This window comes from Panthera uncia, chromosome C2 (assembly GCF_023721935.1).
Source record: "Panthera uncia isolate 11264 chromosome C2, Puncia_PCG_1.0, whole genome shotgun sequence".
NCBI classification, from domain to species: Eukaryota; Metazoa; Chordata; class Mammalia; order Carnivora; family Felidae; genus Panthera; species Panthera uncia.
Genome location: NC_064810.1, coordinates 137,944,054 through 137,954,423, shown reverse-complemented (window position 1 = coordinate 137,954,423; position 10,370 = coordinate 137,944,054). Strand labels below are relative to the sequence as shown.

At 45.3% G+C, this 10,370-nt stretch overlaps 1 protein-coding gene across 4 annotated transcripts in view; it reads left to right on the top strand.

Moving 5' to 3' along the window:
- Positions 1-6,715: 6,715 nt before the first annotated feature.
- THRB (thyroid hormone receptor beta) overlaps positions 6,716-10,370 on the top strand; it is a 384,988-nt gene continuing 381,333 nt past the window's right edge. For 2 of the 4 annotated variants that reach the window (XM_049628891.1, XM_049628885.1), the window contains exon 1: positions 8,921-9,018. The gene's annotated coding sequence lies outside the window, so the exon portion shown is untranslated. The other 2 variants (XM_049628887.1, XM_049628888.1) reach the window with 2 other exon arrangements.

Below are 10,370 nucleotides of genomic sequence, written 5' to 3'. Positions count from 1 at the left end.
AAGCGTGAGAAGGGGAAGGGCAGGGAGGGAGACAACAGAATCCAAAGCAGTCTCCAGGCTCTGATCCATGAGTAATAGCCCGATGCAGGGCTCGATCTCACAAACCATGAGATCATGACCTGAGCCGAAGTCAGACACTTAACTGACTGAGCCACCTAGGTGCCCCCCAAAAAGATAAAATGATATTAATAATGACTTTTATGCTAATAAGTTGAAAAAGTCAGATGAAATGGAAAAAATCCCTAGAAAATTACAGTTTGTCAAAAACTAAAAAAATGAAATAAAAAACCTGATTAATCCTATAACCATTAAAATGAATCTATAATTAAATGACTCTCAAACACACACAGACACATATACAACAAAAACAACAACAAACAGAAAACAAAACAAAAAACCACTCTAGTCCCTGGATATCTGTATCTATACCAGAAAACGTTACCAAACATTTAAGGAATAAATAACATCTACCCCAGAAAATAGAAAGGAAATAAATAACATTCAACAATTCTTTCTATGATGTAGTAAAACCTTGATAGCACAAATTAACAGAATGAGAAAGGAAAATCACAGGCCAATCTCATTCACTACCTAAATACAAAAACTCTAGACTTAGACTTAGCTAACAGAATCCACCAATATATAAAAAAGACAAAAATAGGATCAGGGCCGCCAGGGTGGCTCAGTCGGTTAAGTGACCAACTCTTGATTTTGGTTCAGGGAGCCCCATGGAGCCTACTTGGGATCCTCTCTCTCCCACTGTCTCTCAAAATAAATAAATAAACTTAAAAATATATATATACATATATCCATGTATGTGTGTATATATATATGTACCAAATTGAATTTGCTATGGGAATGCAAGATTATTTTAACATCAAAATATCAATGTGTAATTTGCTACATTGAGAGAAGAAAAAAGAAATAGATGATATTTTTACAGATGAGGAAACTGAGGTGTAGAGAAGATAGGTGACACACACAAAATGATTAGCAAAGACACAATGACACAAAGCTGAAATCCTTAACCAGCCCATTGTTTAATATGAACCACAGTGGAAGGTTTTCTCTAAATCTGCATAAATGGAAACTCACAAACCATAATAAAACCTTGTTTTATCTGCCGGTTCTAAATTTGATTGTTTGCCCCAAATGTATCATTTATGGAAGTTCAAATTACATTCTACAGTTGCATCTGAAGGAGCACTGTGAGCCATATTTTACGTAGTGCTTTGTAAACTTAGGATGAGGCAAGTTTATTGTAAAAGAGAACCATAATCCGCGAAAATAGAAAGTGACAGTAAACTGATATTGCCCTCAAATTGAGAATCTCATTTAAGCTGACAAAAATAAGTGAATTTGAAGTTATGACTATCACTCCAGATCTGACTCATTCAGGGTTTTTAAGGATCTGAAAATAGCCCATAATCATCAGCATCATATTATGTGTTATTGTATCTAGACAAATTAGAATTCTTTCCATGAAAATGAGCGAGATCCACCTTTATTCCCTTTCTAAACAGAAAGGATATTTTCACAGAATTTTTAAAAATTAAATTTCCACTTTTGATGCATATAAACATAACTCAAAAAAAGGAAGTACACTTAATCGATATGTTTTGGGGAGGTGTGTCACAAATCACTAGATTTCTTCCGTGATTGACAAAGAGTTTTGGCAACGTGCTATACTTTGTGTGCTCACAATAACGTGGGTTATTACAGTCCAATTAGCTATTATTCACCTCACCTCAAACCTACCTTTCAGAGAGCTGAAAATTAAGATTGAATTTATAAGTGTTTTTGTATTCTTAAATTCCTTTTCTCCATTCATCTTTTTCCAGATGCTCTGTAATTCATCAGCACCTTCATTTTTGCATAGGCTTTTCATTTGTGGCTTAGTTCATAGGAAATAATTTGTGGCTGCTAGGAAAGCTCGTAATTGCTGCATAAGGCAATCATAGATCTGAACATGGATGATTTGAAGATTTCCATACTTACGATGTTGGGTAATATTTATTCATTCAAGTTAGACTCCACATAATGTTGTTGAATATTTTATTTGGGGTAATTGTAAGAATGAACGGAAATGCTAATTGCTCAACTTCTACTTTCTCATAATTATGCTAGTACCTCAGAGAGCTTTAGTAGAATGATTAAGAAATAATATATGAACAGTACTTCCACTCCTTAGTATATGCCCAGGAGATATGAATGCATGAATCCACAAAAAGAATTAAGAATTTTCAAAGCTGTTTCATTTGTAATAGCCCCAAACTGGAAATAACCCAAATATCTGTTAGTTGGAGAAGGAATAGACACATTGTAGTGTATTTGTATGATTAAATATCAAATAGAAATTAAAAATAGAACAACTTTCTAATCCACACAATAATGTGACTTTATCTCAAAAACATAGCAGTGAGTAAAAGAAACCAGATAGAAAGGAGAACACACTGTGTGATTCTATTTATATGAAGTTCAAGAGCTGGTAAAGCTAATAAATGATGACAGAAGTAAAAATATCATTTACCTCTAGAAAGGGAGTGGTTATCGACAAAGAAGAGGTACAGATAAACTTTCTAGGTTGCTGGAAATGTCTAGCTTGTTCTGGGTGGTCATTACACATAGGTATAAAAATGTAAAAATTAATCAAATTAAATGCTTAAGATTTGCCTATTTTACTGTAAATAAATTACACTTGAATTTAAAAATTATTGCTCTCAACTTTTTTTTTAACATAGCCTTTTGTTATGGAGCTATATCCATAACATATCCATGTTGATGTACCTAGGCCTATTTTATTATTTAACTGTACCTATTTAAAGAAAAAAAATATCCTTTGGTGGAGTTTGGTTTGGCTGATGGGTATACTGGGATAACAGTAACTACCACAACAAATAAACTTGCGCATTTCAATGACTTAACATGCCAGAAGTTGATTGCTCAATCACTGTAACATTTGAAAATGAGTGTTCTCATTCTTTTCCATATGGTGATCAAGGGACTCAGACTCCTTCTAGCTTGTGGCTTACTAGTCCCTGCCCAGAGGACTCAGAATCTTCTACCTCCAGCTGGGAAACAAAGAGAACGTAGTTAGGTAATTTTTAAAGTTTCAAGCTAGTGACATACTTGTTTTACTCAGGCCTTTTCTGGTCCTCCCAGTGAATAGCAGTTTCCTAAGGAGTTAGGGACATGTCCCATGACTCCCAGACATGCTCATATTTTCCATCTCTTGTGACTACCCCATGAGTCCCTCTCCTACATAATGGTAGCCTGATGGGCTAGTTAAGAGCACAGCCTCTGCCACCAATGCCTGGGCCTGAGCTTGAGCAAATTATTTGATCTTCCTATGTTTTAGCTTCCCCATCTGGTCATAGAGTTCTTACAGGATTTCTTAAAATTGTGCAGTATTTAGGACAATGCCTAGAAATAATGCATGTGTAATAAATATTAGCTATAGTACATACTTCTTGCCATAAGCAGCCATACCAGAACATCTATTGCATCTCCAATATGCCCAAGGCTTCTACCATGACAAAGAATAATAGTGGATTTTCACCAGACCAGCTTCATGGGCATTCAATCTGTGCAGTTGTACAGGGTTCCACGCTCAGAAGGGCCCCCTGCTTTCAGCCTGGCACTTAGTTTAATGCTCTTTTCACCATCTTGAAATTCTTACTGATTTTATCCTTGAACTTGTGTTTTGTAAGTGACATTTGATGGGACAATAGTTCGTGTCCATGAACAGAGGAGAAACACGCAATATATACGTCCATTGCTGTTCTTTGCTGCTCCACTTACTGTTGGGGGAGGTCACTGAGAGGATGCGACCACCTGTTGATCTACGGGCTGGACCCAGGCAATTAGAGTCTCCTCACCCTCTCCCTTATCCTTGGAATATGGGTTCCACTTGCCTTCCCTGTTCCCAGAAGCTACCCCAAGGACACACCCTTGAGAGAGGGGTTGGTGTTGAGACCTTCCGGACGGTATAGGTGACTGAATAGCATCAAGGCCTCTATATAAACATTTAAGATTTGGCAGGTGGGTGTGGACACTACTTATCTTACAGCTGCCCAAGACCAGTCTCACATGTGAGTTCCCTTGCTCATTAATCTACCACCTACCAACCTGGAATGGCCTGACTCTTTCTTTGGTTTCTCCCTGGGGACCAGTTTCAGATTACACTTGGGATTCAGATTCAGATTCACATGGATCTTGTGAACCAACACTTATATATAACATACCTGATGCCCCATGAGCACAGAAGTCCAACAGCCCTGCAATGTGTGAGAGGTCAGCAAAACTCAAATGGAGTATAAGATAAGCATGTTACATCTATGACTAAGTGGGAGCACTAACAACCCCAAGAGGCCGTGCATTCCATTCCACTCCATCTCACTCCATTCTATTCCATTCCATTCTTGCTTTGAGTGTAGAAAGAAAGTAACAACCAAGAAACTTTATCATGTCCTTTCTTACTCATTTTACATCACTGTATTATCTAACCATTTACTCTGAAAATGATGACATGGAAGGAAAGGGCAGCTCATAGTTCCTTTTCCTTTGAGTTCTTCCTTACTCAACGGTATGTAAGTCTCAGATAGAATGTTGGCAGAATGGGCACATATCAAGAAGTAAAATAAAAACAGTTGAGCTAGTTTGTGCTGTATTTCCACTGTTCTCATAAGAACAAAACACATATGCATATACAAACTACAAAATACATGAACTAGCTACAAAATACAAATTGTGTAATTCGGTTGATTTCACATATGAGTTAAATGCTCTTACATTTGCATTTAAAACTACCACGGCATAATATAAAGATGAACAGTGAAATTTGTGCTAATAATTTAAAATGCTTATTTTCTGTACTTAGAATGATGTTAAATAGCAAATAAAAAATACCATGACAATTCCAAGAAGAGAATGTGGAAGAAAGGAGATAGCTTTATATAGCCTACCTGTAATGGTGCTTTTTTCCCCCTGCTTTTTGAATAAAGGGACCCACATTTTCATTTTGTACTAAGCCTTGCAAATATTGTAGCAGCTGTGTCTTTCCCTCTCTATGACTTCTCCCACAAGTTCTACCTGGTCATCTTCCGCGGGAAGTGCTATCTCACCACGGTCACCACCATCACCAATTCCTGGGCTACCACGGCCTCCTCACCAGCAATCACCTAGAAAGTTACATTTATATATTTCTCATTGCACTCTTAAAGTAGAGTAAATTTTGAACATGTCATCTCCCATAATAGTCTGTCTTTCCTGAAGGGCAGGGACAGGCTTGGCATTCTTATCTGTCTAGCCATGGACCAGAATCAATGAGGCCTCATAGGCAAAATAAATTCCAGGAACTAACAATAAACAGATTGAGAATCTCCAGGGCTGGGTCATTTGGCTGTACAACCATCTTGAGAAGGAGTTTTTGAATGAAAGAAAGAATATTAGTGGTCCTAGTCCCTGGAATAGCACTTCCTCTGGTTCCAATACTCCCAGAGTAGTAAAATCTAGTCCATCCTTGATGGACTGGTTCAACTTCATCCAGTGGCATCTCCCTTGATTTTTTTCCCCTTCTCTCACAACTCCCTGCCATGTCTAACTCCCTGACCTAAAGTTCCTTACTATATATTAATTATCTTTGACCCTGAGCAAATCTATTTGAATTTTACTTTTCTGATTAGACTTTGGTATTATTGAAGGCACAGAAGGATGAGGGCTTGGGTGAGGCATGTGAGGCACTTTCTTTGAGTGCAAAATTTAAGGGGCATCAAAAAATGTAATAAAGAGAAACTATGTTTTAATGTAATATTTTTAAGATAAAAATTAATGTAACAATCATCCATGATGAACAATACATCAATACTTTAAATAAAGACAGGCTCAGACCCTGTATTTGCACCACTGGCCTCAGTGGCTTCAGTGTAATCCCAGTTCTGTTGACTTTACACTTCATTTATCTTCTTACCCCAGCGGTGGATGAATGAATGAATGAATGAATGAATGAATATATGAATGAATGGCTTCCTTGAACCAAGGCAGCAACTTGAAATTTGTCGACCCTGGTAATGAGGATGTCTATCAGTGGCATGTGAGCATGGGTCGTGAAAACAGGTTTGATGTGCCCTCTCAAATCAGCTAGACTGGAACAGGGGCCATATGGTCTAAAGTTTGAATATCATTTTTGCCTTCAGTCAGGTCCCCATAAAACTATTGCTCTATTGGCCCCTTTGTGAAACATAAGAGCAATCCTTGTTTGCCATCATGGAGTCGTCCCTCAGAGGGCCAATTCATGGAATCCTTCATAATTCATGTTGTTTCAATAACGGTGCATTAAAATTGCCTTCTCTCATTGTCATATAACATTGTTACAATCATAGTCTCATGAATTGTTTGAATAATGCCATGTTATTTATTTAATGCTGTAATTTACTTTTTATTTCGAAAGTTTCCAGGCAAAATGAGATCAGAAAAGCAAAGCCATTTGAACAAAGGGGAGCAACAGTGTTTGTTATACTTCATTCTCCGTGTGATGTTTTCCTTCTTAAGATGGAATCTAGCTGCAAGTTACACTCAGGAAGAGGAAAAAAAGATTCAAAGTCCCATTAGGCTTCAGGGCCTATTATTCACCTTTGTGAAGGAAGACTCGCATCATGCCCCGCCCCCCCCGCCCCCCCCCCCGGAACCCCCCATTACAAAGTCGTTCGCATGTCTCAATAGCCCCTGCGCAGACCCGGCTGTCAACTGTAGTGGCCTGTCAAAGCCAAGCTTTTTCCTCAGTGGCCTGATTTTTCACCCACAGTTAGCCACCAGGGGGCCGCCTATTTGGAACAAACGGTGCAGACTCCACAGCTTTCCTCCAAAGCAACCAAAACATCCCGGGGCAGCACTGGAGCAGAGCCCAGGAACTTCCCTGCAAGGGAGAACAACTTCTATCCAGCTACAAAACCTGCAAAGCCTATGGTATATAGCCTTATCACGAGTGAAAAATAAACTACAGCAAGGATTTATCGCCAAGAACCGAGGGGATTTAAGGTCCGTGGATTCTGACGGGGAGGCCCCTCCCTCTCGCCAGGGAGCCTTGGCGTCTGCGACTTTCTCTCTGGAAGCACCTGAAACACCGTGCGTCCAGGCGCAGGCAACAGTTCCCGAATTTCTGGACAGTTGTGGCTGTTAAGGCTGCTAGCCAGAGTGGTGGCTCCTCGCCCTCTTCCGTGGGATGCTCACAAGAAGCTGGAATTAAATCCCACGTCACCGGCTGGAAATCTGGAAAGCTCTGCAATAAATCATCTATACGTTGTTCAGACAGTTGAGGATACAGACCGTCATAGCTCTATCCCATTGTTGTACGAATAAACGTATATTCAATATATACGTTTATTCAGTAATGAAGTAGGGATTGTTTTTAATATAAGAAAATAATTGTACCCTGTCGTCAGAATAGTTTTGCTGCAAGTATACCTTCGTACCGACTGCATTTTAGCATTTTGGGCACTCCGTATTTTTACAAGCATTCTTCAAGCCCAGAATGCAGCTGCCCGCTTCATTTTCTCCTAACCTGAACCCTGGGCTTTCAACACTTGAGGTGGAGGATGGGGGGCAGTTCAGAAATTCTTACTTGCCTGGGGCAGAACTCTGCAAGAGTATACATTATTTTTGTCTTCCGGGTTTTATTTGTACATACGCAGGGCCAAGGCAAATTAATAGGGCAGCCCTTCTGGAACCTGTGGAGTGTCTCAACTCTGCACACATCTCCCAGGATATGCATAATTATGCGAAGGGGTGTCTCCCTCAAAAGCAGGCCAGGTATTTTCCAAATTATGGGGGGGGGGGGGGGAGCAGGGAGGCGGGGGCCGGGTGATGTGAAGGGAACTCCAGACAGCCCGGCCCGTGGGAGGCCCCAGGAGGAGCCAGAGCGCTCTGTCCGCCGGACACGCGCCACAAGTGGTTTGGAAAAAAGGGAGAGGAGCGCGCTGGCAGGGGTCACACTGGTCCTTCGGGGCAGAGAAAAGCCCGTGCTTCTGGAAGGTCCCCCCGCCTCCTTGTCACTCGTCCCCCGTTTCTTCCTCTTCGCCTACCAGAGGAATGACGTCCAAACCCGAACCTCGGTGCGCAAGCCGCCGGGTGGGTGGACGCGCGGCCGCCTAAACCGCCGCAACATCGCCACCCTGGGAAGGGCACCCTGGGAGGAGGGCACGGCCGGGACTGGGAGGAGAGGGAGCGCCCGAACCTGGGGAGGCAGGTGCGGAGGCGGCCGGCCTGGGGCGGTGCGCGCGTGGGCTGCGGGGTAGGGGTCCGCGAGCGCCCAGCGGCGGACACTTCTGAGCGCCCCCCCCCGGAGCCCGGCGGGGGGCGTCGGGTGCCATCCTGGCGGCCCCTGGGCGGCGGCGGCGGCGGCGGCGGCGGCGGCGCGAGCGTCTGGGAGGCCATTTCCTCGCTGCGCCCCTGGCGGAGCCGGGTTTGCTTGCTCTTGGCCGCCGCCGCCGCGCGAGTAGGACCGCCGCGAGGGTTGGAGGGGAAACCAGGTCACCGGTTCGCGGACGCGGCGCGGCGCGGGCGCCCCGGGCCCGGAGTAAGGCAGTGCCCCGGGAGCGGGCCGGGGCGGGCCGGGTGCGAGGGGGGCCCGGAGAGGCGGGGACTCCGGTGCCCGGACCACACTCGCTTCCTACGCCTATAAAAGTGGAGTGGCCGGGGAGGGCCGGCGCGGCCCTGGCGGCGGCCGCCTCTCTTCGCCCAAGGAGTTGACATTTTGCAGGACTCGCGCGACGTCCCGTCGCCGGCGCTCCCCGGGACCCCGCCGCCGGGAGGAGGGGGCGGAGGAGGGTGGAGACTGCGGGGCTTGGCCAAGGAAGGCGCACATCCTCGGGCGGGCGGCCGTGACGCGGCGGGGATTAACTTTGCATGAATAATGTGAGTGCGCTTGGAAAGGAGACCTTCTGTTCCCCGGGCTCGGGGCAAGCGCCCGCAGGCTGCCTTCCCCGGGCAGGGGCGCTCAACCCAACCGTCTGGAGGGCACTGGTAATTTGGCGAGAGGACCGCGCGGAGGCGGGGGCGTGGGGGGGAGGGGGGGAGGGGGCGGCAGTTCCGACTGTCCAGAAGGGTGGGCCGGCTGGCGGCGGGGGTGTCGCGGGAGCCTGAGGGGTGCGGGCGGCGAAGCCGGGCGCGCGGGCGGGCGTGGGTGGAGGGTGTCAGCCGCCGTGTTACCTGCCTCCGCGGGGCTTCTGCACCCCGGGTCCGGGAGGAGGTGCCCCTCGTGCTCCGGCACCGCGCGGCGGCAGTCGGGGAGCCCCAGCGTGGGCAGTGGCGGAGCAGGGTGTCTGGGGGCCCCCTCCAATCGCAGCCGCTCTGTTCCTCAAACCCCCAAGCCCAGCTGTTGACAGGCTCCTTGTGAAATGGAGTTTGGCATCCTTAGCGCCGAACCGAGTGGAAGTTTCCATGATGAGGAAGTTCTGTGACACGGGGGTTCGGAAAAGGTTGGCAGACACCGGGGGGGGGGGGGCGGGGAGCGGGGAGGCGGTTTAAAGGGACTGTGGGTGCCCCCCATCCCCCTTTTTCTCCTGCTCCGGAACTCCGGGGTTTGGAAGGGAGAATAATCTTGAATGTTGGCGTGCGCCGTGGCCGGTGCCTGGCGGCTTGGCTTCTCCCCGCCTCCTCGGGGACTCGGTGGCGATTTCGCCTCCCTGCTGGGTCGCGCGCTTCTTCGCCTCGCTCTTCTTTTGACGCAGCATCTTCCTCTGGGTCGCCTCGAGTTGGTTCTGGTAACCAGGAGTTGTGCCAGCTGCGCTCTCCTCCCCCGGGCCTCCAGCCCCCTTCCGAGGAGGACTCATTTGGGGGAGTTGTTTTTTGGTTTTTGTTTTTTTGTTTTTTAACCCTAGTAGATCGCGTCCTTCTTAGCTGCAGTTGTCATTTTGGAGGAGGATTTCCCAATGACCATTGTAGGATTATTAGTGCTAATTCTTAAGCCTTCTGATTTGTTGGAGGGGAGGGCACATAGGATGTTGTTGTCGTTGTTGTTTTTTTTAATTTATTAAAGGTTAAGTGTATACTTGTCCCCAAATGGGAAATTTTACAAAAAGAGTCTAGAAGCATAACAATTCCTAAGCCGAAGCAAAGAAAAAGAGTGAACCTGAACAAACAAGTTGAACACTCTCCGCCCTCCCGTCTCCACACACGTTCAGATTTTGTGAAGATTGAAACACTGTGCCTACTCATCAGTAAATAAATTTGAAACAAAGTCTTCCTTGTAGCCTGTTACTGGTCTTAGGTGCTAGTGAGATGCAGTTTTAAAGACCAGTTTTGGAGTTCAAAAACTAAGCCTTCCTTGGATGGTGTATTGATGACAGAGCCCAGCAATTTTTATAATGGTAAAA